A 25,435-nucleotide genomic window follows, 5' to 3' on the forward strand; every position below is an offset into this window, starting at 1 on the left:
TCAAAGCCCAAGAAGCACAACTGAAGCTCAATATAGAAAGTGTATAAATAGGATAGAAGTTAAGTTAGAAGGGACTTTTACATTCATTTTTAGCTAGTTTCTTTTTCTTTGTAATTGAATTCAGAGCTATGATTCACTAAACCCCCTTTCATTGGGTTAGGGAGCTCTATTGTAATTCAATGAATCAATAATAGTTTATCTTCTTCTTCAATCTTTTCTCTTGAATTTTGTTAGAAAGCTTCTCGATTTAATTCCATTGAGTAGTTGTCTTGGGAAAGAGACTACTCATACTTGGAATCCTTCGGAGCCTTGGGAAAGGAATGGAGGATTCATGCTAGAGAAGCTTTCTCACAGTGGATTGGATTGGGGTTTGGATGGATATTGTGACATGTAATCCTACCAAATTGTGGTTCATGAAATTGTGTGGTATAATCAGTGATCAAGCATCATCTCTTCTTATGAACATTTAAACCAAGGGATTGGGAATTTGTTTGTTTTTAGAGAGCATTGGTGAGCCAAGGAATTGGGATCCAATCATATAAGATTGCCAAGCAAAATTCAATGAATGCATTGGTTGAGGAAGAGATTTACATGTTTTGATTCGGAGATTTCAATATCTCCTAAACCCAATGAATTCCCCATTTCTGATTTCCACTTTCTCTTTACATTCTGCAATTCAATTCTTGCAATCATCCCCATTCCCTTTTAATTTCAGCAATTTACATTTTGCTCTTTAATTCATGCAATTTAAGATTCAGCCATTTAATTTTCTTGTCATTTACCTTTCCCGCCAATTTTACATTCCGCAATTCTCATCTCAAATCTTGATTCCGCTCAACTAGAACACACTTCTAATCCGAATTGCTCACTCAACCAATCCTTGTGGGATTCGACCTCACTCTATTGTGAGTTTTTACTTGACGACGATAACCGGTGCACTTGCCGGAAGGAATTTTGCCGATCGTGCAATTTCCTAAATCGTAGCATAACACGTTTATGCGCATCACCTAATTTGATTAATTTCATTCCAATTACCTTCCATTCGATGCCTTGATATTATTTGTTAGTGATTTCAAAGGTATAAGGCAGGAATGGCTTAGAGAAAATGAAAGAAGAGCATTCAAAGTGGAGGAAGCATGAAGAATCAAAGGAGAAGAGCTCAGCTTAGTGTGCGTTTGCACAGACCTATGTGCGTAAGCACAGCCATCGAATCAGAGCCACGCGTGCGCGTGAGCCGCATCATGCGTCCAATCAAGCATCGCCTAGTGTGCGTGCGCACAACCTCCTGTGCGTACGCACGGGTCGAGATTTTTCACAGAGTGTGTGGACGCACACGTCTATGCGTCTGAATAGGTAGACGCACATGCCTTCATTAAAATAGCACATGACTCATGATTTTGAGGGATTTGAGGCCCATTTCTAAAGTCATTTAGCTCATAATGAAGGGAGAATGAAGACCATAGTAGAGCATAACATTAGAATAGCTTAGAAGTAGTGGTAGATAGTTTTTAGTGTAGTTTTTCTTTAAGTTTTTCATCATCTTCTCTACTAGTATACTAGGGTTTTTATATTCAAGTAACATTTCAATTTTGATCTTGGATTTGCTAATTCCCATTGTAAGTATCTCTTGCTATTACTCTTTATAGTTACATTGTTCTTACACTTTCTTATAATTCAAGTTATAGTTCAATTTCACTTCTCCTTTGTAATTTCTATTTCTTGTTGATGAAATTGATGTTTGATGAGTGTTACAAGCTTTCTTGAGTCTTTATTATTGATTGAGATCATTTGTTGTTTTTGGTTTCAAGCTTTTTCTCATTTTTCCCATGTTTAAGCTTTTTGCCCATCAAGTGTTTGACAAAATGTCAACATGATTTTGGGCTAGTTTTCTATCTCTTGATTTGGAGAAAGTGAGCAATTGGGTTCCTAGAGTTGGAATGTCCAACACTTAGTGTCAATTTTGGATTGTTAATTATTCTTGTTCCCACTAACGCTATGTTGTTGCTAAGTTAATTAGCAAGCAATTTAGGATTTGTGGGTTAAGAAAACTTATGCTCATTTAACTTACTTTCTGATGTAAGAGTTGATCAAAAGAGATTGATCCATTCTAGTTGGCATGGTTATGGTTCCAACAAGGAAAGGACCCTTAGCTCAGTTTAAGCCAAGATGCCTTTTATGCTTCAATTCCTTTATACACATTTACATTAGTTCCTTTTATACGTTTCTTGTCTATATTGCATAGTTACTTCCTTAATTCCTTTATTAGTTTATTTATTACAATTTTGCATGTTCTTTCATTACTTTATATGTTTATCTCTTCAATACAAATCTCATGATCCTCACAACCAAGATTGCATTCATTGGTCTCAAGTGTCCTTAAGAGACGACCCGAGAATTGAAACTCTCGGAATTCAATTGGTTTTGAATTATGACATATCTTTAGATTAAACATTTGATGCGGTGGATTGATCGTTGGTCTAGGCTATACTTTTAACGATAAGATTCTAATTTGTGAAAACCTAGATTGACGGTGAATCTGGCCGGCTATCAAATTTGGCGCCGTTGCCGGGGAATCACTTCAAGTGCAATGAGTGCTAAAATTTTGGTTATTGTGAATATGTAAATAGTGTGAATATTTGGTTCTTGTTTGCTACTTTGTACGAATTTGTAGATATTGTTCCTATCTAGCTAGTCTTGGTAATTGTTAATTGTTAGGTTGGTTTATGATTATTTGTCTATTCTTGTTTTGCTTTTCATAATTGCATGCTTCTATTGCTTCCTCAGTTGAATGACACGGTCGCTTCCAGACCCGAGCTTGGCCCCTTTTGATCCAGAAATAGAAAGAACTTTAACTCATATTAGGCAAGCTCGGCGCCAGCTAGCGTTCGTGAATAGTGAATCGGGCTTGCTTGAAGAGCACTCCAATTTACTATCACCATCAATCCGTGACCATCATTCATTAATCAACGAGGAAACCTTATATTCATCTATGGGGAGTGCTGAAATCTCTGTGAGTGACTCAGGTGACGACACCATGGCGGATCTACCTCGTAGAATCACCTTAAGGGAAGCTGGAGCTCCTGATATTAACTTGCAACCAATAAAAATCCAGTATCCGGCTTTGGATCCAAATTTTGAGCTTAAGACTGGCACAATCAACTTGCTCCCCAAGTACAATGGACTACCCGGGGAAGATCCCTGGTGCACGAAATTACAATCACACTTTTGCAACTCCTCACAACTAACCAGCAAGTGCACTGGGTCGTCCAAGTAATACCTTACGTGAGTAAGGGTCAATCCTACGGAGATTGTCGGCTTGAAGCAAGCTATGGTTATCTTGTAACTCTTAGTCAGGATATCAATAATTCTCATATTTAATTGTAAAAAGTAAAAGAACATGAAATAAATACTTGTTATGTAGTAATGAAGAACAGGTTGAGGCTTTGGAGATGCTTTGTCTTCTGAATCTCTGCTTTCCTACTATCTTCTTCTTCATGCACGTAAGGCTCCTTCCATGGCAAGCTTTATGTTGGGCATCACCGTTGTCAATGGCTACTTCCCGTCCTCTCAGTGAAAATGTTCAAAATGCGCTGTCACCGCACGGCTAATCATCTGTCGGTTCTCGATCATATCGGAATAGGATCCATTGATCCTTTTGCGTCTGTCACACGCCCCACAATCGCGAGTTTGAAGCTCGTCACAGTCATCCCTTCCCAGATCCTACTCAGAATACCACAGACAAGGTTTAGACATTCCGGATCTCAGGAATGGCCGCCAATAATTCTAGCCTATACCACGAAGGTTCCAATCTTAGATTAGAAACCCAAGAGATACACATTTAAGCTTGATTGCATGTAGAACGGAGGTGGTTCTTAGGCACGCATTCATAGGTGAGAATGATGATGATTGTCACGGATCATCACATTCATCAGGTTGAAGTGCGAATGAATATCTTAGAATAGAAGCAAGTGTGATAGAATGGAAAACAGTAGTAATTGCATTAATTCATGAAGAACAGCAGAGCTCCTTACCCCCAACAATGGGGTTTAGAGACTCATGCCGGAGAGAATACAATATGAAACGTGTAAAGTGTCATGAGGTACAAGATGAATCACTAAAAGTAGTTTTTATAGTAAACTGGTGACCTAGGGTTATAGAAAATGAGTAAGCTAGGGTGTTTAGTGTAAAAATCCATTTCCGGGGCCCACTTGGTGTGTGCTTAGGCTGAGCATTGAAGCTTTCATGTGTAGAGACTTTTCTTGGAGTTAAACGCTAGCTTTTGTGCCAGTTTGGGCGTTTAACTCCAGTTTTTATGCCAGTTCCGACGTTAAACACCAGAATTCTTGAGCTGACTTGGAAAGCCTGTTTGGGCCATCAAATCTCGGGCAAAGTATGGACTATTATATATTTCTGGAAAGCCCAGGATGTCTACTTTCCAAAGCAATTGAGAGCGCGCGAATTGGGATTCTGTAGCTCCAGAAAATCCACTTTGAGTGTAGGGAGGTCAGAATCCAACAGCATCTGCAGTCCTTTTTCAGCCTCTGAATCAGATTTTTGCTCAGGTCCCTCAATTTCAGCCAGAAAATACCTGAAATCACAGAAAAACACACAAACTCATAGTAAATTCCAGAAAAGTGAATTTTAAATATAATAAAAACTAATTAAAATATACTAAAAACATACTAAAAATAATGCCAAAAAGCGTATAAATTATCTGCTCATCAATCCCCTTAAGCATCTTAAGGATTTTTAGGTTGTATGCTCCACTGCGAGAAGGCATGGTGCAGATGAAGTAGCAATTTTGGTGTTTGCTTTCCCTTTCTCTTTGGAGGGAAAAGCAAAGGAATGGTTTTATACTCAACCGGGAGATGAAGTAGAAAAGAATGATTTATATTTTGAATCTGAATTATTGAAGAAAGTAATAAGAGGTATGATGAGAACGAGTGTGGGAATGATGATTGATTTTGAACATGATTTTTGAATAATTGAATGATAATGAGAATGAATGTGAAAGTGAAATTGAATTTGATTGAGATACATGGGCAGTAGCAAGAATGGTGGTTCGTCCCACTTGCTCCAGGTCAAGGCTTGAGGTTTGATAATAATGGTGATTGTTTTAGATTGAATGAATGTATGTTTGAGGTACCTGGGCAGTAGCAAAGTTTATGGTTCGACCCGCTTGCTCCAGATCAGTGATTGTAATGCCTGGGTAGTAGCAGCAGTAGTGGATTATTCCACTTGCTCTATGTTGAGCTTTTAAACACCCGCCTGGATAGTAGCCGTAGTAGTGGTTATTCCACTAGCACTGGGTTAAGCGGGTAGTAGCAAGGGGGGTTGTAGCTCAAACCCACTTACTCTGCATGGGTGTTTCTGTCAATGGTTAGCTACCAGGATGTGTCAGGTTGGCTATATAATTGACAGATGATATCATGAGCCATAGGATAGGCATGCATCATATGCACTTGTATGCTTTGCTTGAGTTTGAATTTGTTTAGGTTGGCCTAATTGCTTAACTATTGTTAACTGCTATCTGAGCTCTTCTATATATGTGTTTTCCTTGTCTATTTTTTCTGTGTTTGTTTCTGTTGTGGTAACTTTGAGATTGGATATTGATGATAAGATGATGCTTTGGTTGTTGAATTGTTGAATTGCTCGTGCTAAAGGTTGTGATTGGTTTCTGATTGAGGTATTAGTAAAGTATGAAAAATCAACCTTGGAACAGGTTGGTCATCCATACAGTCTAAGAAAAGAAAAGAAAATGTTTTGGATTTCTGAAGAATAACCTATGGTTTCTTTAAAAAGGTTTTGGATGATTAACAGTTGGATTTTTAAAAAGATTCATAAGACGAGCAATAGTCTCTGCAATCAAAAAATAGTTTTCTATTAAATATCCTCTTATAACAATTCCTAAACCATTTACTGAGAACCCTTTCGAGGATGATGTTCTCACCCCCCTACATACTTCTCTTTTCAGGAAATAGATGAGAAAGCTTTTATGAAGAGTTGTTGAGTTTAGCTTATGCGATATGGATGTATTTGTTTGGTTATCATTATTCTTCCCTCGCCATTAATATTATAATTTTGTAAGAGGGATAGGAGTTGTATGAGTTGTAAGTATATAATATGAATAAGTTATTTGAGTAATAACTTATGTATATTGGTATATGCTTGTTTGTTTTCGAAATAAGGTAATTTTTCCGGTTTTTCAAAGAAAATAGAGGTATGGCTTCGAGTCAAAGGCTCCTATTATATTATTAAGTATATGAAGTCGTCGTAATATTTCTTGCTATCAGAGTGGCGCAGCCGGATGCATGACATACTGATAATGAGGGTGTTACACAATACAGCTACTTTATCAATTCAGAAGAAATATCGAGGTTGGAAAGGTCGCAAAGATTTCTTAGCACTACGCCAAAAAGTAGTGAAGATATAGGTAACACGTGTTACTGTGATTGTTTTCGCAGACAAATTGAGCTGAAAACTCTGTACCTGGACATTAACATAACATTTGGCACTTATAATTGTCAATATTTTTAAAGCTAAAATTGTGGTGGTTTAAAACCTTCGCATTTTTTTAAAAAAACCATATAAATTGACGGCGGTTTTAAAATTGCTGTAATTTTTTTTAAATCCATTGACCAAAATAGTGGCGGTTTTGCAACCGCCCCAAAATCAATGAATTGATTTGCGGCGGTTGTTCCAGTGGTTCAGTAGAACTGCCGCAAAATCAAATCTCCGCTCCCTAACCCGCAATGGTTACTGAACTGCTGGTATGACATTTTGTGGCAGTTAAAAACTGTCACAAATCCTTAAAAAAACTGCCGCAATTTTCCGTGTGTCTGTAATGAGTCCACCAACTAAGTTAGTTAACTGCTCAAGGAAGCAGGCTATGAAGGAACAAGAACAAGTTAAAGATGCTGAAGTTGAAAATGAATAGAGAAGGTTTGCTTTTTGTTAGTTGGTCAAAATTTGAAACAAAGATGATCATGATGGTTAGTTTTATTTGGATGACAAGAAATGCAGTGATACTTTTGAAAATGGAGAAAAAGGGAAGGAAATATAAAGAGGCAACAGTGAATTCAATATAAGACGACATTGAGAAATACTCTTTAATTGTAGTGTCCTATTTTGGGAACATGAGGAATTATAAATTCATGGAGTTCAGGGAGCACCTAAAATCTTCTTTTTCGGATCAAACAAAGTAATGCAGGTCTCTCTTGGTCAATTTCCCACAAATGAGGTCAGACTAGATCTTCATAAGGTATCAATGTTGCTCATAAGATGGATGTATTAGCTGGCCAACATCCTCATCTTTACTCTAGTCTCATTAGAACTCTCTAAAGTCTTCATGATATCTGTATGTATATATTAAATATTTATTGATTTTTAGAAGAAGAAGTCTTAGAAAGTAAGGTTAGAAGAGAATTGAGTATTCAACCCTATACACTAGAGCGACAAGAGAGTACACTACAAGAAAATAAGCTTTTTGCCACGCTTTTAAAGCGTGCCGAAAAGTGCTAAAGAGCATGCCAATAGCTTTTCGCCACGTTTTTTGAGCTATCGGCACGCTTTTGAAAAGGGTCAATCCGCAAGCGTGCCGGTTGCTCTATTGCCACGCTTTTGTGGATCCATCGGCACGCTTTCTTTTTCGCCATGCTTTAATCTCTTGCCATGCTTAAAAGTGTGGCCATATGTATTAACCTATAGCTACGCTTTAAAAGCTTACCGAAAAGTGTACATATCGCCACGCTTTTGAAGTGTCCCAGAAAGTTTATTTTGGCTTAAAGCATGTCGATAGTGGAAGATATGGCTACACTTTTTAAACGTGCTAATAGGGTAATATATGGTTATGCTTGGTAAGTGTGGCTATTTATGACTACAAAAAGATATGGCTACGCTTACGAAGCATGCCAATAGATGAGGATATGGCTACACTTTTAAAGTATGCCAAATTCCAGGATATGGCCACGTTTATTAAGCATGCCTGTTAAGCCCAACAGTAAGATATAGCCACGCTTTTTAAGGGTGGTCATAAGTTAGCTCAGAAAAAAAATTTCTTAATCATCCTAACGTTTCGTGTAAAATTCATATATAATTCTAAAATCATAGACCAAAATAATTATGTATATATCAACCAATCTAACATATATATAAACTTCCCCATTCAAAAACATATATATAAACTTGTCACCACAAAAGTATACTTTGATAACAAAGTACCAAAAATCAAAATCATAACAAGTAAATAAGAATTACAATTCCAACAAGTGTCACATATCTACTTCCTTTATATACTTAGTTACAAAATATCAAATTTCATGAGTAGTGTGATCGATCATCCATTATGAGCTCCATTGTTTTTCCCACTGCTCTGCAAAATTTTAAACAATCTTGTTGGTGCACAAAATTGAACTCCGCACAACTTAACCGGCAAGTGCACCGGGTCATCCAAGTAATACCTTAGGTGAGTGAGGATCGATCCCACGGAGATTGTCGGATTGAGCAAGCAATGGTTATCTTGTAAAGTTTAGTTAGGCATTTAGAAAAAATGGTTGTTTGTTTAAAAGCATAAATGAAATAATAAGAATGAGATACCAGATTAGTGTAAAAGCAATGATGGATAATTAGTTAAGGCTTCGGAGATGCATATTCTTTTCGGATAAACTTTTCTTATTGTCTACTTCAACAACGAACGATTCATTCAATGGCAGCCGTAATTGACTAACTCATGTAGCATCCTCATCAAGTTAGTCTCTTCTGAACCATAGTAGTCTACCATATCCGAGAAACTCATGTAGCATCCTCATCAAGTTAACTCATAGCTTCCCACCATTGTCGAAGGTAAAGTCCTAAGCAATCCACTCCCCTTCACGATCCTACTCAAAATGTCACAGACAAAGTCAGGTTTTTCGGATCAGGGAACACTGCTTCTCATACTCTAGCCTTGACGCCACAGAAACCTCAGTAACCCACGGTCAAGGGGATTATATGTCACATATCCAAAGTCGCCCAGGCACGCTCTTGGAATCTGCAGTGCATTCTCTACCTTGTGATTCAATGCTATCCGGGCAAGACTCATACGGAACCCATGTAGAACAAGGATGATTGTCACGAGTCATCCTCAATTCATGATATGAAGAACGAAAATACACAAGAGAATAGAATCAAATGAGTATTGAAATAGAATAGTAATATTATTAATCCATGAGAATCAGGAGAGCTCCTAACCCTAACTTAGGAGGTTTAGTTGCTCATACTTTTATAGAAAATAGTGTAATGTTCGAATGGGGGAGGAAGAAGGTCCTAAACATGGGTAGTCTCCTTCTTAAATACTAATCTAATTATTAAGGATTACAGAAAAAAGGATAGACTAGGTTGATAGTGCGAAAATCCACGTCCTGGGCCCACTTGGTGAGTATTTAGGCTGAGCTTGGGATGACTCCACGAGTCGGTACTCCCTTTTGGGCGACCAACGCTAGGAATAGAGTTGGTAGCTGGCGTTGAACGCCAGTTTTGGATCTTCGACTCCAGAGATAAGTATAAACCATTATATATTTCTGGAAAGCCCTGGATGTTAGCTTTCCAATACCATTGAGAGCACGCCATTTGGACTTCTGTAGCTCTAGAAATGCTCCTTCGAGTGCATGGTGGTTAGAATCTGACAGCATTTGCAGTCTTTTCTCTGTCTCTGAATCAGACATTTCCAAAACTCCTCAATTTCAGTCAGAATTTACGTGAAATCATCATAAAACACAATAACTCAAAGTAGAATCCAGAAATGTGAATTTTGCACTAAAGCCTATGAAAACATAATAAAACTTGAACAAAACATAACTAAAACAATATTAAAATGATGCTAAAAAGCGTATAAAATATCTGCTCATCACTTGTGTTAGTGCATGTTATAAAGGCAACTTTAATTAAGTCCAACGAATCCAATTCTAAATCCAAATTGATTAAAAATGAAAATGGCAAGGCGACTTTAATTAGATTCCGCAATAATAGAGGAAAAAAATTTTATCAAGCACATAATTGAAGCATATATAAATGCTTAAAGAGAGAGAGAAAGGAAGGGAAAAGAGAGCATAGAATTCATCAATAACAACGAAGAAATTCAATTAAAATTCAGTAAGGTTTACTCATATACTATGGTTTTATGCTGCAGGTACATGTATATCACTAGTTTTGATCCACATAACAACATTTTCAAATTACATGACATATTTAATATAACCTAAGATTAATAATATACTAAAATTATCAGACACCAATATAAGTGAAAAACTTGTTTGACAAGTACAAATGAAATGTAACTATATATAACTCATAAAAGCAACTAGTTAAGCCACCTCATTCCATTCTTTACGGTTTGAAAAATGACAAATACCTCGAAATGTTATATAGACTTATAGCCTCGGTAGAACAAATAACTATTTAGAATGAAAGCACTTCAATGGTTCTCTTAGTAGTGAAGATACATACAAGAAATAACTGGTAAGTAGACTAAGTTTTCTTTAGCCATATATAATTAATAATAGTAGCTACTAATAATGATAACCCCACAAAAACATAACAAAAAACACAAATCAACAACAAAAGAAATAGTCCATATACATAGTCATAACCATAAGCTGAAATTCAGTTGCAAGTACTTATAAAAAAATATTTTTCAACTGCCAATCACTCTGCTTGTTGCAACTGTAGTACTCTTTCTTCTAATTGGAATCATAAGCAATCAACAATACACGGCAAGAAAATTCAACAACCAACAATGCATATTCAGCTAGCAACATAAATTCAACATGAAGAGAATTACTATAATCCAGAACAAGGCAGTGACCACCTATTTTTCTCTTTTTTTTATTAGCATCTTTGTATGACAATAATACGAGGTTATGGCAGTTACTTACATCATCAGTTGGTGGAATGTAAGTTGATTCAAAGGAGCGGAGAGTATTTCTTGGTTTACTACTTGAGGCATCCAAAGGAGAATTTTGGGCAGCTTGTACTAAGGCTGCTACCTCTTCGTCACCTATTCCAAGGTTGATTTTGTGCAACATCACCTTTCATTAACCACAAACATCATCCATCTTCTTCTCTAATGATAAGACCTTATCATTTCATTCAACTTTAACTTGGCAAATCTTCTCATCCTTTTTAAGAGAGCTTCTTCTAACCGAAGCCCCATAACAACGAACTCGACCTGGTTAGTCCTTTCCTAGAATTGCTATAAATGCATCCTCATGATTTTTCCCTGCCTCTATGTGGTTTTGAAGTTCATTCTACCAAAAGTGGCAACAATAACAAAAAATACAAAGTCATATTCACTTAATACAAATAAAAATATATTTAGCATTTATGTTATACAAATCCAAATACAAATACAAAATAACTCACAACTGTTGTTAGTGTTTTAGCATCAATTTCTTTTCCATTTTTACTTGTGTGAGTTACTATGAAAACTTCAACCCTTGATGGTTTTTCGTTGTTCTCTTTAGAGTCACGCTAGAGTATGAAGAGAAAAACTTGCATGAAGCATACTAACTAGAGAATATAACATGGATATAAAGGAGAAATCACAAAAAAAAAAGTTATGTTACCAGCTGCTTGCGCACTATTGCAAAATTTGTGGATCCCATTGACGCGTGAGCATCGTTCCCTTATTTTCTGTTTATTTTAAGTTAGAATTTATTGAGTTTAAGTACATTTTAGTGTTAAAATCCTCCTTAGATACTACTTTGTGTTATTTTGGTATTTTAATTATTTTAGGTGAAGTTCGGATCAATTTGACAGATTTTTGTGTAAGAAAAGAGAAGAATTGGAGCTACCCACTGGGGCGCTAAATGCCAAGTGATAAACCACAATTTTGTGGTTTATCTTGTGCTTAATTTAGGAGATTTTATCACTTTTTCTCACATTTATTCAATGAAATAGTATGGTTTTGTAATTCTCCCTTAATTTGTACTTAAGTGTAAAAACATACTTTTTAGGCCCTTAAATTGGTAATTTTAATTCACTTTAATTCCATTTGATGCCTTGATGTGTTTTTTGAGTGATTTCAGGTTCATAAGGCAAGTATTGGATGGAAGAAGTGAAGAGAAAAAGCATGCAAAGTGGAGAATTCATGGGAAAACAAGGATTGGGAGTGCATACATCGACGCGCACACGTGATAGACGCGCACGCGTGGAGATGGAGTCGCATGGTGACGCGTACGCGTGACCCATGCGTACGCATCACAGCTTACACGTAACCTTATTAAGGTGAAAATACTGGGGGCGATTTCTGAGCTGCCCAGGCCCAAATCCAACTCATTCCTAAGGCTATTTCATGCAGAATTCAAGCTTGGGGCAAGGCGGGAGCAATGAGTTTTAGGATTAGCATCATGTAGGTTAGTTTCTAGAGAGAGAATCTCCCTCTTCTCTCTAGAATTAAGGTTCTTAGGTTTAATTGCATCTTAGATTTAGGTTTAATTCATGCTTTGATTTACTTTTCCTTTGCAATTTCTTGTTCATTTACCTTTACTTTCCTAGTTTAGTATTTTACTCCTTGTATTTGTTTACTTTGTTGTTGATGTATTCTTGTTCCCTTTATTTTTCTTTAATGCAATTTATGTTTCATGTTTCTTTGTTGTTGATTTGAGTTGTTATTGTTAATTTCCTTGCAATTGGTAGTTGTAGATTTACATTTCTTGCAATTTTACCATGCTTTCTTTTTATGCCTTCCAAGTGTTTGACAAAATGCTTGGTTGGATGTTAGAGTAGATTTTTTAGCATTCTTGCCTTGGAAAGAGGAATTAGGCAATCTTGAGTCATTAAGACCCAACCTATGTTGGTGATCTAGAGTTGTTAGCCAATATTGTTTCCATTGACGCTAATCTTTTGCTAATTCAATTAGTAAGTTGATTAGGACTTTTGGAGTGAGATTAGCTAGTCTTATTTTACTTTCTCTCATGTGAAGATAACATCGTACTTTTTTTCATTGTTAGAGATGACAAAATAGGATAAATTCTTGTTAATTGTTGTTATGAGTGACTAGGATAGAAAGCCTACATTCTCAATCCTTGCCATGAATGTCTCTCTTTATTAATTGCTTTCTTTAGTTACTTGATTTACTTTTCTTGTCATTTATTTTCTTGCCCTTTTATAAATAAAACCCCTTGCATCTTCATAGCCAATAATTGATCACTTCATTGCAATTCCTTGTGAGATGACCCGAAGTTTAAATACTTCGGTTAATTTTCATTGGGGTTTGTACTTGTGACAAAACCAATTATTAAAATTTTATTTGAGGATCGATTATCGGTTTGGGCTATGCTCACAACGAAATTATTTTGTTAAACTCCGAACCGGTATAAATCCTTCATATCACCAAGCCGGCGTTTAGCGCCAGCAACTCAGCAACGTTAGAGAAGTGTCTGCCCTCATGGGTGCCAAACGCCAGTATGGATCACACTTCACTCATGGAGTATATTTAGTTGGATTTAGCTTTTAATTATTGTTTTATCTTTTATTTTTGTAATTTTTATTTACAAACAAAATCTTTTAGGTTTAGAATTTATTATTTTATTTTAGTTGCAAATCAAATGAGGGTAGATATAAAAGGAAAAATATTCACCCTTAAGGGGGATCTTCTCACTTCCATACTTTTATACTTTTCTAAACCCTACTTTTCTCTTTGAAGCTTGAGCCACTAAACCTCCTTGGTTAAGGTTAGGAGCTCTGTTTATTTCTATGGATTGAGACTATTACTGTTCCATTTTAATTAATGTATTGATTCAGTTTCAAGGATTACTTTCGTTCTTCATTTTATGAATCTCGGTAGATCGGAAGAATAACTCTTTTCTATATGAGTTCTTATGATTCATGGAAGAGATATCTTGATACGTGCTCAAGAAGGAATTTTTTTCATGTTAGAGGCAATGAGCAGAATGGTAATCTTGTCATATTCAAGGATCCAAATACTAGAAGAATTACACCATGCCGATTTTAAACATCTAGGAGACCAAGAGTTCGTCTTAAAAATAGTGGTGCTGAAACGGCGACAACTCATAAGGCTCATTGGGCTAAGTCAGGACAGCAAGAAGCCCAATAATGCTTTTCAAATTCAGTGGGAGGCATAATTTATCATTAAATTTTGAATTTTTAGACTTTTGTTTTAGTTTGTTATGCAGTTAAAGTTTGTTAGAAGATTTATTTTAATTCTAATTTGCTTAGTAGTATTTTTAGAGATTTTAAATTTAAATCAAATATGATCTAATCTAATAAGATCAAATCTGATTTAAATTAGTTATCATATCTTTATGATTTTAAATTTAAATCAAATCTGATCTAATCCAATAAGATCAAATTTGATTTAAATTAAGTTAGCTTATTTTATCTTTTAGATAGTTTGTTAGGGGCCTATTTAAACACCTTTAGTGAGACAATTTACACAACTTTTGATGAATAAAATTTTCTTAGTGCTTTATGCACTTTTTTTAGCGTGATTAAGTGAGGTGAGTGATTTGCTTTGCTTGTTGCATGGAGAAGATTGAGTGATTCAATTTTCATCTCTCTGATCTAGGTTTTCAAGGATAGGTTCTTTGAAGTTCTAGTAGAAAAAACCCTTTCAGTGACCTAGGTTGATAAGAACAGGTATCTTAGAGGTCTAGTAGGAAAACTTTTATCTATATTTTATATTTCCGCTGTGTCTTTGGGTATTCCCTTTACTAAATAATCCTTATGTATTGTGACAAAACCCCTAACTCCCAATCTATTTCTTATCATCTGGTATTAGAGCTTCTCATTCAAGATCCGAAGACGAATCTTTTTGAAGAGTGAGAGGATGATACATGCTCAAGAAGGCATTTTTGTCATGCTAGAGACAATGAGCATGATGAGCAGATATTTTATATGCTTTTTGGCATCATTTTCATATCATTTAGTTATGTTTTATTCAAGTTTTATTATGTTTTCATAGGTTTTAGTGCAAAATTCACATTTTTTGATTCTACTTTGATTTGTTGTCTTTTATGATGATTTCAAATAAATTCTGAAATTGAGGAGTTTTAAAAAAGTCTGATTCAGAGACAGAGAAAGGACTGAAAATGTTGTCAGATTCTGACCTCCATGCACTCAAAGGAGCATTTCTGGAGCTATAGAAGTCCAAATGGTGTGCTCTTAATGGCTTTGGAAACCTAACATCCAGGGCTTTCCCGCAATATACAGTAGTTTATACTTATCTCCGGAATCGAAGGTCCAAAACTGGCATTCAACACCAGTTACCAATCCCATTCCTGGCGTTGGATGCCCAAAAGGGAGCAGCTGGCGTCCAACTCCCAAAAGGGAAGCAAAGTGAGCGTCCAACGCCCCAAAGGGAGTACCAACTTGTGGAGTCACCCCAAGTTCAGCCCAAACACTTACCAAGTGGACTCAGGAAGTGGATTTTCACACTATCAACCTAGTCTATCTTATTTCTGAAATCTTTAGTCATTAGATTAGTATTTAAGGAAGAGATCACCCATGTTTAGGAGATCTCTCTCTCCCCCATTCAAACATGATACTATTTTCTGTAAAAGCAGGAGCAATTAAACCTCCTAAGTTAGGGTTAGGAGCTCCGCTGATTCTCATGGATTAATAATATTACTGTTCTATTCCAATATGCGTGTGATTCCATTCTCTTGTGCATTTTCGTTCTTCACCTCATGAATTGAGGATGACCCGTGACAATCATCCTTGTTCTACATGGGTTTCGTGTAAGTCATGCCCATATAACATTGAATCACAAGCTAGAAAATGCACTGCAGATTCCAAGAGCGTGCCTGGGCGACTTTGGATATGTGACTTATAATCCCGTTGATCGTGGGTTACTAAGGTTTCTCTGGCATCATGGCTAGAGTATGAGAAGCAGCATTTCCATGATCTGGATGATCCGGCCGTGTTTGTGGCGTTTTGAGTAGGTTCGCGAAGGGGAGTGAATGGCTTTAGTCTTCACCTTCGACTATGGTGGAAAGCCATGAGTTAACTTGATGAGGATGCTACGTGAGTTGCTCGGATATGGTGGACTGCTATGGCTCAGAAGAGACTAACTTGATGAGGATATTACATGAGTTAGTCAATTACGGCTGCCATTGAATGAATCGTTCGCTGTTGAAGTAGACAGTAAGAAAAGTTAATCCGAAAAGAATACGCATTTCCAAAGCCTTAACTAATTATCCATCATTACTTTTACACTAATCTGGTATTTCGTTCTTTATTATTTCGTTTATGCTTCTTAACAAACAACCATCTTTTTTAATCGCCTGACTAAGATTTACAAGATAGCCATTGCTTGCTAAATCCAACAATCTTCGTGGGATCGACCCTCACTCACCTGAGGTATTACTTGGATGACCCGGTGCACTTGCCAGTTAAGTTGTGCGGAGTTCAATTCCACGCACTAGAGTAGAATGGTAATCTTGTCATATTCAAGGATCTGAATACAAAAAGAATTATACCATGCAAATCTTGGACATCAAGGAGACCAAGAGTTCGTCTCAAAAATAGTGGTGCTGAAACGGAGGTAACTCATAAGGCTCATTGGGCTAAGTCAGGACAGCAAGAAGCCCAATAATGCTTTCCAAATTCAGTGGAAGGCATAATTTATCATTAAGTTTCGAATCTTTAGACTTTTGTTTTAGTTTGTTATGCAGTTAAAATTTGTTAGAAGAATTATTTTAATTTTGATTTGCTTAGTAGTATTTTTAGGGATTTTAAATTTAAACCAAATCTGATCTAATCTAATAAGATCAAATCTGATTTAAATTAGTTATCATATCTTTAGGATTTTAAATTTAAATCAAATATGATCTAATCTAATAAGATCAAATTTGATTTAAATTAAGTTAGCTTATCTTATCTTTTAGCTAGTTTGTTAGGGGCCTATTTAAACACCTTTGGTGAGACAATTTACACAACTTTTGATGAATAAAATTTTCTTAGTACTTTATCCACGTTTTTTTAGTGTGATTAAGTGAGGTGAGTAATTTATTTCGCTTGTTGCATGGAGAAGATTGAGTGATTCAATTTTCATCCCTCTGATCTAGGTTGTCAAGGACAGATTCTTTGAAGGTCTAATAGGGAAAACCCTTCTAGTGACCTAGGTTGCTAAGAACAGGTATCTTAGAGGTCTAGTAGGAAAATCTTTATCTATCTTTTATGTTTCCGTTGTGTCTTTGGGTATGCCTTTTACTGAATAATCCTTATCTATTATGATAAAACTCCTAACTCCCAATCTATTTCTTATCATATCTCACCTGAACAACATCTTGAAAGTAAATTTCTCCTAAATCATTAATTACTTGAACTAATCGGGATACGTGACATATAATACGTGACATATATTCCCAGAATTCTATGGGAATAGCATTGTTGTACCCCCTGTTACTGCAAACAAGTTTGAGCTGAAGTCTCAGTTGATTTCTCTAGTGCAGCAAAATTGCTAGTTTCACGGTCTTCTGCTGGAAGATCCCAACTTGTTCATATCTAATTTCCTGCAAATCTGTGATACAGTGAAGACTAATGGGGTGAATCCTGATGTTTACAAGCTACTTCTCTTCTCATTTGCTATGAGGGACAGAGCAAAGCAGTGGCTTGATACTCAATCCAAGGAGAGCTTGGACACTTGGGAACAGGTTTTTGACCAAGTTCTTCTTCCCTCAGAAGCTAACCAAGCTGAGGACGGATGTTCAGACCTTCAGGCAGAAAGAGGGTGAGTTTCTCTATGATGCATGGGAAAGGTACAAGCAGATGCTCAAAAAGTGTCCTCCGAATATGTTCCCATATTGGATTTAGTTGTAAATATTATATAATGAAGTTTATGAGACCGCCAGGATGTCCCTTGATATTTCTGCAGGAGGGTCACTCCAAATGAAGACTCCTGAAGAGGCTAATGAGTTGATTGAAATGGTTGCTAACAACCGGTATTTATACTTTCTTAGAAGACCTCTGTAAAGAAAGAAGTTATGGAGTTAGAAACCTTGGATGCCATTCTTGCCCAAAGCAAGGCTATGTCTCAACAAATCAATGCTCTTACACAACACCTGGGTAGAATGCAAGCCTTAGCCGTTAATACTTAAGATACTTCCTATGACATGAGTGGTGGCTTCCCTCAACATGAGACTTATGACTATGACTAGTTTATTCTTGAATAGGTTACCTACATCGGGTACTCATCCAGACCCTCCAACCATGATCTTTACCCCAAGACTTTAATCAAGGGTGGAGGAATTAACCAAACTTTGGGTGGAGAGAACAACCTCAGAGGCAACCACCGAATTTCATCAATAGTTCTCAGGGTGGTTTCAATTAGAATTATTTCAACAACCACCCAGTTCAACAGGCGAAACCTCAAAGTACCCCTGACTTGGCATCTATTGTTGCAGAACTCTCCAAGAATCAACAAAATTTTAGGTAGGAAACTCGAGCTTCACTCAGAAACTTGGAGGTTCAAATGGGTTAGTTGAGCAAGCAAGCACTAGAGAGGCCTTCTAATACTTCTCCCAATTACACGTCACCTAATCCAAAAGAAGAGTACCAGACCGTTCAATTGAGAAGTGGTAAGATAGCAGGATCAGAGACTAAGGCTAGTGAGTAGCGGGTTGAAAAAAAGACCCCGGAGAAGAAAAATGAAGAGGCAGAGCATGCCCCCTCTAGGCACCCTGACAACTCCTTTTCGGTTACTCTTGATACACATCCTGCATTACCCAAGGCTCTTAAATATAAGCTTAAGATGCCATACCCTCAGAGACTTCAAAAGGCATCCACTGACAAGCAATTTTCAAATTTTTGGAGGTCTTCAGGAAGCTTTAAATCAACATCCCTTTTGTAGAGGCCCTTGAGCAAATGCCTCTTTATGCCAAGTTTATGAAGGAGTTGTTGAGCAACAAGAGGGACTGGAAAGGAAGAAAGACAGCGGTACTAACTAAGGAGTGCAGTGCAATAATTCAAAAAAAATTCCCTGAGAAGTTGAGGACCCAGGGAGGTTTCTAATTCCTTGTACCATTGGAGATACCACTATTCAGAGAGCTTTATGTGATCTTGGAGCTAGCATCAACTTCATGCCTCTCTCATTAATGAAAAAGCTCCAAATTGATGAGGTAAAACCTACTCGCATTTCTCTTCAACTTGCTGACCGTTCTATAAAGTACCCCCTTAGAGTTGCTGAGAATTTTCTTGTGAAAGTATGCCCTTTTATCTTTCCTACTAAATTTCTGATATTGGATATGAAGAGGATAAAAATGCCTCTATTATTCTTGGAAGACCCTTTTTAGCGATAGGAAGAGCCCTTATTGATGTTTAAAAGGGTGAATTAACTCTGAGGGTTAATGAAGAGGAAATTGTCCTCAATGTGCTAGAGGACTTGCAACACTGATGCGTGAGAATCTTTCCTATCTTTTCCTAGTAAATTTGCATTCAAATTATTGAGTTTGATCAAGAATTAATCATCCTCTAGCCACTATGAATGCAACTTTGAGTTGTGTACAATCCTATTTATTTTAGGTAGCATTCAAATAGATTTGATGGAGTTTCTGTAGAAAAAGAGAAGAAAGTGAATGATGCTATCAACTCTGACCTCCCTGCACTCCAACAAAAATAACTTGAGCTACAGAGGTCCAATTGATGTGATTTAAGTGGCATTAGAAAGCTAACGTCCAGAGCTTTTTAATAATGTATAATAGTGCACACTTTTTCTCCACCACACTTGGCCTCAACGACGCCAAACTTGGAATTCTCCAAGTTTGGCACCAGGAGCACTACACAAGCCCCATTGCTTTCGGCCTCAGTGAAGCCAAACTTGAGATACCTCAAGTTTGGTGCCACACACTCATTCTCTAAGGAAAGGGTACAGGCTTGCTGAAGCCAAACTTGAGATACCTCAAGTTTGGCGCCAGCAAGGAAAACTTTGAAGGATTGCATGCGGTTCACTTGAAGCCAAACTTGAGATATCTCAAGTTTGGCGCCAACAAGGAGAATTGAAGAGTGCATCACGGGCTTGATGAAGCCAAACTTGAGAAACCTTAAGTTTGGCACCAACCAAGAAGAACTGAAGAATGCATTACTGATGAGTTGAAGCCAAAGTTGAGAAACCTCAAGTTTGGCGCCAACTAAGGAAACTTGAAGGAGTTCTTACGGATCACTTGAAACCAAACCTGAGGTTACTCAAGTTTGGGGCTAGCTTAAGATGACATGGAAGAACACACACGGCCTCAACGACGCCAAACTTGGATCCTCCAAGTTTGGCGCCACGCTTAGTGTAACTAGTGGTCCCCATTCGCTCTTTGAAGGCTGCACGAATTGATTTGTAAATTTTTTTATTAAACCTTTATTTTAGTTTTAAAATAGGAAAAGATATTATTTAGTTTTAGGAAATATAATTTACATTAATTAGGATTAGATATAAAAGGGAAAAGAATCAGCCCTTCGGGAGATTGTAATCTCTTCTCTTCTACCTCATTCTGCACTTTACAGTTTTTCAGAATCCTTGTTTTTTCTCTGAACCATGAGCAACTAAACCTCCACTGTTAAGGTTAGGAGTTCTGTCTATTGTATGGATTGATACTATTATTTTTCTATTTTAATTCATGTACTGATTTCTATTTCAAGAATTATTTTCGTTCTTTATCTTATGAACCTGGGTGGAACGGAAGTATGACCCTTGTTCTAATTGAGTTCTTGTATAACTTGGAAAAGCTCTTTACTTGAACAACAGCTTGAAAATAATTTCTCCTAAACTTCTAATTATCTGGACTTAATGGGATACGTGACATATAATCCTCTTATATTTGGGTAATTAGGGTTTCTGTGGCATATTGATGAGCGGATAATTTATACGCTTTTTGACATTGTTTTTAGTATGTTTTTAGTAGAATCTAGTTACTTTTAGGGATGTTTTCATTAGTTTTTATGTTAAATTCATATTTCTGGACTTTACTATGAGTTTGTGTGTTTTTCTGTGATTTCAGGTATTTTCTGGCTGAAATTGAGGGACTTGAGCAAAAATCAGATTCAGAGGTTGAAGAAGGACTGCTGATGCTGTTGGATTCTGACCTCCCTGCACTCAAAGTGGATTTTCGGGAGCTACAGAACTCAAAATGGTGCGCTTCTAATTGCGTTGGAAATTAGACATCCAGGGCTTTCCATCAATATATAATAGTTTATACTTTGGCCGAGTTTAGATGACGTAAAAGGGCGTTGAACGCCAGTTCTACGCTGCTGTCTGGAGTTAAACGCCAGAAACACGTCACGAACCAGAGTTGAACGCCAGAAACACGTTACAACCTGGCGTTCAACTCCAGAAAGAGCCTCTGCACGTGTAACATTCAAGCTCAGCCCAAGCACACACCAAGTGGGCCCCGGAAGTGGATTTATGCATCAATTACTTACTTCTGTAAACCCTAGTAGCTAGTTTAGTATAAATAGGACTTTTTACTATTGTATTAGACATCCTGGATTGTATTTTTGATCCTGTGATCACGTTTTGGGGGCTGGCCATTCGGCCATGCCTGAACCTTTCACTTATGTATTTTTCAACGGTAGAGTTTCTACACTCCATAGATTAAGGTGTGGAGCTCTGCTGTTCCTCATGAATTAATGCAAAGTACTACTGTTTCTCTATTCAATTCAACTTATTCCGCTTCTAAGATATTCATTCGCACTTCAATATGAATCTAATGAACGTGACAATCATCATCATTCCCCCACGAACGCGTGCCTGACAACCACTTCCGTTCCACCTTAGATTGAATGAGTATCTCTTGGATCTCTTAGTCAGAATCTTCGTGGTATAAGCTAGATTGATGGCGGCATTCATGAGAGTCCGAAAAGTCTAAACCTTGTCTGTGGTATTCCGAGTAGGACTCTGGGATTGAATACTGTGACGAACTTCAAACTCGCCAGTGCTTGGCATAGTGATAGACGCAAAAGGAGGGTGGATCCTATTCCAGTATGATCGAGAACCTCAGATGATTAGCCGTGCTGTGACAGAGCATTTGGACCATTTTCACAAGAGGATGGGATGCAGCCATTGACCACGGTGATGCCTCCAGATGATTAGCCATGCAGTGACTGCGCATCGGACCATTTTCACAGAGAGGATGAAAAGTAGCCATTGACAATGGTGATGTCCTTACATAAAGCCAGCCATGGAAAGGAGTAAGACTGATTGGATGAAGACAACAGGAAAGCAGAGGTTCAGAGGAACGAAAGCATCTCTATACGCTTATCTGAAATTCTAACCAATGAATTACATAAGTACTTCTATCCTTATTTTCTATTTATTTATTATTATTCGAAAACTTCATAACCATTTGATATCCGCCTGACTGAGATTTACAAGGTGACCATAGCTTGCTTCATACCAACAATCTCCGTGGGATCGACCCTTACTCACGTAAGGTTTTATTACTTGGACGACCCAGTGCACTTGCTGGTTAGTTGTGCGAAGTTGTGAAGTTATGTTTGGACTATGGTTTTGTGCATCCGTTTTTGGTGCCATTGCCAGGAAGAGAACGAACAACAAATTTTACAACCTGAGTAACAATTACGCATACCAAGTTTTTGGCACCGTTGCCGGGGATTGTTTGAATTTGGACAACTGACGGTTCATCTCGTTACTCAGATTAGGTAATTTTCTTTTTGTTTTATTCTCAAAAATTTTTCAAAAAAAAAATTCTTTCAAAAATTTCTCATCTATTTTCGAAAATTATTCTAAAATTTTTTTAGAATGAATTCTAGTGTTTCATAAAGCATGTTGAAGCCTGACTGGCTGTAAAGCCATGTCTAAATTCATTTGGACTGGGACTCCCAACCCAATATTATCAAAGAGCAAGCTAGTTGTTGCTAATCCACCTGCTGCTGTTCTAGATCCACCTGATTTACATGGTAAAGCTTGACTGGCTATTAAGCCATGTCTAACCCTCAGATTGGAGCTTTAGACTAAGAATGCAAAATTCTTGGAATTCATATTAAAAATTTTGGAATCCTTTTTTTTTTCACAAATAATTTTCGAAAAATACAAAAAAAAATTAGAAAATCATAAAAATAAAAAAATATTTCATGTTTCTTGTTTGAGTCTTGAGTCAATTTTTAAGTTTGGTGTCAATTGCATATTCATTTTGCATTTTTTGAAAAAAATCATGCATTCATAGTGTTCTTCATGATCTTCAAGTTGTTCTTGGTAAATCTTCTTGTTTGATCTTTGCATTTTCATGTTTTGTGTCTTTTCTTGTTTTTCATATGCATTCTTGCATTCATAGTGTCTATACATGAAAAATTTTTAAGTTTGGTGTCCTGCATTTTTCTTTGCATTGAAAATTTTTCAAAAATATGTTCTTGATGTTCATCATGATCTTAAAAGTGTTCTTGGTGTTCATCTTGACATTCATAGCATTCTTGCATGCATTCCTTGCTGTGATCCATAACTTTCATGCATTGCATCATTTTTCATGTTTTTCTCTCTCATCATTAAAATTTCAAAAATCAAAAAAATATCTTCCCTTTTTTTTCTCTCATAAATTTCGAAAATTTGATTGACTTTTTCAAAAATTTTAAAAAAAAAATCAATTGTTTCTTATGAGTCAAATCAAATTTTCAATTTAAAAATCTTATCTTTTTCAAAATCTTTTTCAAAAATCAAAACTTTTTCATTTTTTTATTTATTTTCGAAAATTTTAAAAATATTTTTCAAAAATATTTTTCTTATCTTTATCACATAATTTTCGAAAATAACATCATCAATTAATGTTTTGATTCAAAAAAATTTCAAGCTTGTTACTTGCTTGTTAAGAAAGATTCAAACTTTAAGTTCTAGAATCATATCTTGTGATTTCTTGAGAATCAAGTCATTAGTTGTGATTTTAAAAAATCAAATCTTTCTCAAAACTAATTTCAATCATATCTTTTCAAAAAAATATCTCTTTATCTTATCTTTTTCAAAATCATACCTTTTTCAGAAATTTGATTTTAAAATATCTTTTCTAACTTCTTATCTTCTTATCTTTTCAAAATTGATTTTCAAATTTGTTTCAACTAACTAACTAACTTTTTGTTTGTTTCTTATCTTTTTCAAAACTACCTAACTAACTCTATCTCTCTAATTTTCGAAAATATCTCCCTCTTTTTCAAAAATTCTTTTTAATTAACTAATTGTTTCAAAATTCAATTTTAATTTATTTCTTCTTTTAATTTTCGAAAATCACTAACCATTTTTCAAAAATAATTTTCGAAAATTCTCTTTCTCTCTCTCATCTCATTCTATTTATTTATTCATCTACCATCACTTCTCTTCATCTCACATCTCTACTCTCCTCACCCTTGTGTTTCTTTTCTTACATTACATTCTTTTCTTCTTCTTTTCTTCTACTCACACAGGGACCTCTATACTGTGGTAAAAAGGATCCCTATTATTATTTTTTTTCTGTTCCCTCTTTTTCATATGAGCAGGAGCAAGGACAAGAATATTCTTGTTGAAGCAGATCCAAAACCTGAAAGGACTCTGAAGAGGAAACTAAGAGAAGCTAAATTACAATAATCCAGCAAGCACCTTTCAGAAATTTTCGAATAGGAAGAGGAGATGGCAGTCGAAAATAATAATAATGCAAGGAGGATGCTTGGTGACTTTACTGCACCTAATTCCAATTTACATGGAAGAAGCATCTCCATCCCTACCATTGGAGCAAACAATTTTGAGCTGAAACCTCAATTAGTTTCTCTGATGCAGCAGAACTGCAAGTTTTATGGACTTCCATCTGAAGATCCTTTTCAGTTATTAACTGAATTCTTGCAGATCTGTGATACTGTTAAGACTAATGGAGTAGATCCTGAAGTCTACAGGCTCATGCTTTTCCCCTTTGCTGTAAAAGACAGAGCTAGAGTGTGGTTGGACTCTCAACCCAAGGATAGCCTGAACTCTTGGGATAAGCTGGTCACGGCTTTCTTAGCCAAGTTCTTTCCTCCTCAAAAGCTGAGTAAGCTTAGAGTGGATGTTCAAACCTTCAGACAGAAGGAAGGTGAATCCCTCTATGAAGCTTGGGAGAGATACAAGCAATTGACCAAAAAGTGTCCTTCTGACATGCTTTCAGAATGGACCATCCTGGATATATTCTATGATGGTCTATCTGAATTAGCTAAGATGTCATTGGATACTTCTGCAGGTGGATCCATTCAGCTAAAGAAAACGCCTGCAGAAGCTCAAGAACTCATTGACATGGTTGCTAATAACTAGTTTATGTACACTTCTGAGAGGAATCCTGTGAGTAATGGGACGCCTCAGAAGAAGGGAGTTCTTGAAATTGATACTCTGAATGTCATATTGGCTCAGAATAAAATATTGACTCAGTAAGTCAATATGATTTCTCAGAGTCTAAATGGAATGCAAGCTGCATCCAACAGTACTCAAGAGGCATCTTCTGAAGAAGAA

General features: G+C 36.4%; 1 non-coding gene across 1 annotated transcript; it reads right to left on the bottom strand.

The window, feature by feature from the left end:
* Nucleotides 1-24,985: 24,985 nt before the first annotated feature.
* On the bottom strand, nucleotides 24,986-25,093 carry LOC112746638 (small nucleolar RNA R71). Its single transcript, XR_003174509.1, has one exon. It is a non-coding gene; the product is annotated as a small nucleolar RNA R71 (small nucleolar RNA).
* Between the last annotated feature and the right edge of the window lie 342 nt (nucleotides 25,094-25,435).

This window comes from Arachis hypogaea, chromosome 14, assembly GCF_003086295.3.
Source record: "Arachis hypogaea cultivar Tifrunner chromosome 14, arahy.Tifrunner.gnm2.J5K5, whole genome shotgun sequence".
Lineage (NCBI taxonomy): Eukaryota > Viridiplantae > Streptophyta > Magnoliopsida > Fabales > Fabaceae > Arachis > Arachis hypogaea.